At 38.0% G+C, this 4,512-nt stretch overlaps 1 pseudogene; it reads right to left on the bottom strand.

The window, feature by feature from the left end:
* Window positions 1–1,380: 1,380 nt before the first annotated feature.
* On the bottom strand, window positions 1,381–1,491 carry LOC125475660 (annotated as a pseudogene).
* Between the last annotated feature and the right edge of the window lie 3,021 nt (window positions 1,492–4,512).

Genomic DNA, 4,512 nt, shown 5'->3' with positions numbered 1-4,512 from the left:
GATGTAGCCTTGCAAAGTTTGCCATGTAGTTAATTCAGAATTCTCAATTAGTCCATCTATTTCTTGTTTCATTCTCTGATTTAATTGTGACTTAGTGTGTTGATTTTAATGCTTGATCATCATTTGAATTAACCAAAGGTTGTTTAGCCAAGATTAAAGCACACATCATGCATAATCTTGGTGGATATGTGAATGAATGAAGGGAATGTTTTGCAAACATCCTGCCAAGTGTTCCCTTTGGTTTTATGAAAGTTTCTTGTGCACTACATAGTCTTGATTAGGAACCAAAGTTGCACATCACAATTAGGCTCATGATTAGAGACATTTGATCAAATCCACACATCATATGGTTGATCATATCCAAGTGAAACAAACTCAAGAAATAAGTAGATGACTGAGTATAAACTGATTTAACAAACATGGACTTTGATTAGCAATGGTGAAATCGAATCCCTAGCTTCATCACCATTGGTACTATCCCATTTTATTAGTTGTTGATTCATTTAGTTGTGTTTACTTCATTTTCTTATGCTTTCAAGTTACAACAACCAATCTGCTTACATTGATTAGTTTTATTTCTCTAGTAAGAGTTCTTGCAAAACAAGTGATTATATAGGTCCAATTAGTCCCTGTGGATTCGACACCCTTACTTGTGCCATTATACTAAACATATTTTAGCATCTAGGAAGGATTACAACAACAAAAATGGCGTCGTTGCCGGGGACTGATTTCAGTCCCTTGTAATTGCTTGTTTGCTAGTTAAACTTTGTTCTTTTCATTGTAGGTAGATTTCTGATTTTCATTCAAACTTGTGTTATTTTGTTTCAGGTAGTATATGTCAAATAGACTTGTTGAGTTAGGCCAAAGAATTGAACGGTTAAAGGGCAACACTTTGGACAACTTTGTGCCATCAAGTTCCTCCATTATCTGTGAAGAAGAGGAAGAGATTTCACCTAGTTCAACAAGTAAAGGATCTGAGCACTTTAATTGGGAAAGAGAAGAAGAGATGGCGGGCAACCAAGATGAGCTTCGAGGTTTGGAGGACTTTGCTCAACCAATCATACCAAATTCACCTTCATGCATCTTGTTGCCCACAGAAGCTAGAAACTATGATCTTAAATCTTCACATTTCCATATGTTTCCCTCTTTTTATGGCTTACCTAATGAAGACCCTTTAGCTCATATTAAAGAGTTTTACAATGTTGTGAGTGGTTTGCCTTTGCAGGGAGTAAGTGAAGCAAATTTGAGGATGAGAGTGTTTCCTTACACCTTGAAAGATAGGGCCAAGAGTTGGTTGATGACTCTAACACCAGGTTCCCTCACCACATGGGATGCCGTGGCTAAGAAGTTCTTGGAGAAGTTCTTTTCCACTCAAATGACAGCCACATTAAGGGGACAAATCTTCAACTTCAGACAAGATGATGGAAAACCTTTCAATGAGTGTTGGGAGCGCTTTAAAGGCCTTTTGCTGCAATGTCCACACCATGGGTTACCTTTTCACTTACAAATGCAAATTTTCTATGATGGACTAACCCAAACATGTCAATCAACTGTTGATAATGCAGCAGGTGGAGCTTTGAAGAAAAAGAATGCTCAAAAGTCATATAACATTTATGAGATGTTGGGGTCTAATGCTCAACACAAAGATTTAAGGGGTAAGAAAGTTGGAGTCTATGAAACAAGCTCTAATCATGATCTTTTGTTGCAGGTAGCTAACCTAGAAAGGAAGCTTGAATCCGTGCTCAACATGGTGCCAAAAGAAAATGAAGTGTGTGCCATTTGCAACATACCAACCCATCCTACTCATCAATGTCCATCTAGGGAGGCTTATCCCAAGTATGTCCAAGAGCAAGTGAACCTCATGAATTCTTACAATCAAAAGCCAAGGAATGATGTGTATTCCAATACATATAACTCAAGTTGGAGAGATCATCCCAACCTTTCATGGAAGAACAACAATCAATTCCAAAATTTCCAACCAAAACCTGCCACTACTCTAGAGGATACGGTTAAGTTGTTAGCCCAAAATACCTTGCAATTCCAACATTCCACAAATAGCACTCTCCAACAACATTCGGCGGCTCTAACCAAAATGGAGACACAATTGGGACAGATTGCAGATGCCTTGAACCAAAGAGAGGTTGGAAAGTTTCCAAGCCAACCCGTGATACTCCAAAGGAACCAAGAGCAAGCCAAAGCAATCACTACACTTAGAAGTGGTAAGATTATTGATAATAGAGTTGGCAATGAAGTTACTAATGAATCTGATCATGTGAATGCAGGGGTTACTCAAGGAGAAAATGAGAAACCAAATGAGGAACCAAGCCATGCTACTTCCTCATTTGAAGCACCAAATCTTCACAAGGCCGAGAAACCATACACTCCACCAATACCATTCCCTGGAAGACTTGCCAAGAGCAAGCAGGATAAGTCATTTAAGGAAATTTTTGATATACTAAGCAAAGTGAATGTTAACTTACCTTTGCTTGATGTCATTAGGAACATGCCGGCATATGGGAAGTTCTTCAAGGAGTTAAACAGCTACAAAAGGAAGTATGGACCACATGAGAAGGTAGTGGTGTCCGAGAATGTGAATGCAGTTTTGCAAAGAAAACTTCCACCAAAGCTCAAGGATCCAGGAAGTTTCTCTATCAACATCACCATAGGGGACAAGAAAGTAGAGAAGGCTATGCTTGATTTGGGTGCTAGCATCAACTTAATGCCTTATTCCGTGTACCTTCAACTAGGTTTGGGAGATTTGAAAGCCACCACCATTTCATTACAACTTGCAGACAGATCCGTGAAATATCCAAGAGGTATAGTAGAAGATATTCTAGTTCAAGCTGATAAACTAATCTTGCCTGCAGATTTTGTAGTGTTGGACATGGAAGAAGCTTCTATATATGACCGATAGTTGCCTATATTGCTTGGGAGACCTTTTATGGCCACGGCCAAGACCATCATTGATGTACAAAATGGACTCCTCACTATGACAGTGTTAGGACAGACAGTTCAATTCAAAGTGTTTGAGTCTCTTTCTCATCCTTCTTCATCTCTTGATTGTTACGCCATTGATGTGCTTGATTCACTTGTTTTCTCTAAGTTCTTGCAGGCACAATGTAATGAACCATTACAAACTGTTTTGAGTCAATCTCAAGATGAGTTTGATGAAGAAAATGCACTCATGGAAGAGGTAGCTGCCTTGGAAGCATTGGCACCGTATCCTTTGAATGTTTCACCTCTTTTAGAGCCTTTAGAATCATCAATGTCACATCTAACTCCTTCTACTGTTAAGGCACCAAAACTTGAACTTAAACCACTTCCACCACATCTAAAATATGCATATCTAGCTGAATTTGAAACTCTTCCAGTTATCATAGCTTCTGACCTCACCCCAAATGAAGAAGATAAACTAATTAGGGTGTTAAAAGAGTTCAAATCAGCTTTTGATTGGTCTATTGCAGATATCAAGGGAATAAGCCCTACCATGTGCATGCATAGGATTCTTTTGGAGGAAGGAGCAAAGACAACACCATGAACAAGCTGCCATGTCTTGCCTAGACATTAAATAAAGCGCTTGCTAGGAGGCAACCTAGTGTGGTTTGTGTTCTTTCTTTATGTTGTGTTTATATTGTTACCATTCCATATTCTTTGCCTACTTGCATTGCATACAATTTTAAACATCGAGGACAATGTTTAGGTTAGGTTTGGGGGTATGGGATGGAAGGTTTGGTTTGTTTTTTTTTTTTTTTTTTTTTTGTGTTTGTTTTAGTTAAGTGTGTTTTTGCTTACTAATATGAATGTATATGAGGGCTATGTTTGCAAACAAACTATTGGGTTGCTATGAGAAAGTTTTGAATATTGTTGTTATTTATAAAGCTGTAACTCTTGAAGATATGATGATAGAGGTACCATACTCAAATTCTGGAAGAAGAATAGTGGAGACTACCCTAGTGAGTTATTTTGAGCCTAATTGCTTCTTTGAGAGGGTTTAAAGTGTTTCTACTCCTATCTTTTTCTTTCAATTTCACTCTAAATGATCTCATTACTTCTATTTTGTTTGGATACTAAGAATTACTCTCCTTTGCAGATACCATGTGTTTAGTATCATTTATGAATGAACTCAATGAGACGATGTTAGGCTATGCATGTTTTAACTACTAAAAGGCTTAAATCCTATCCTTTTGTGTGCTCCATTCACCCTTGTTGCAGCCAAACACTTTAGCCTAATTCTTTCATCACCCACACCATACTCTACCATTCTAGCTCATTACAAGCCATACCTTATAGTTTGGGGAACACCAATGTGATGAAGACTAAAGGTAAATTGAGCTTTTAAACAAGATTATGGCGTGTACCGAGGGCACCTATGTTGAAGATGTTTCTAAAAAAAAAAAAAAAAAAAAAAAAGAGGATCAAAGTGGATACAAGTTCCAAATCGCCTCATTATAAGACATAGGGCCTGGACGCCAAAAACAAAGAAGAAAGAAGACAAACGCAAGTGAAGAGCAT

The sequence above is a fragment of a genome, unplaced genomic scaffold, assembly GCF_019419815.1.
Source record: "Pyrus x bretschneideri cultivar Hongxiangsu unplaced genomic scaffold, Pyrus_bretschneideri_v1 Contig156, whole genome shotgun sequence".
NCBI classification, from domain to species: Eukaryota; Viridiplantae; Streptophyta; class Magnoliopsida; order Rosales; family Rosaceae; genus Pyrus; species Pyrus x bretschneideri.
Note: the sequence above shows the minus strand (reverse complement) of the source record. Positions and strands in the feature narration are given on the sequence as shown.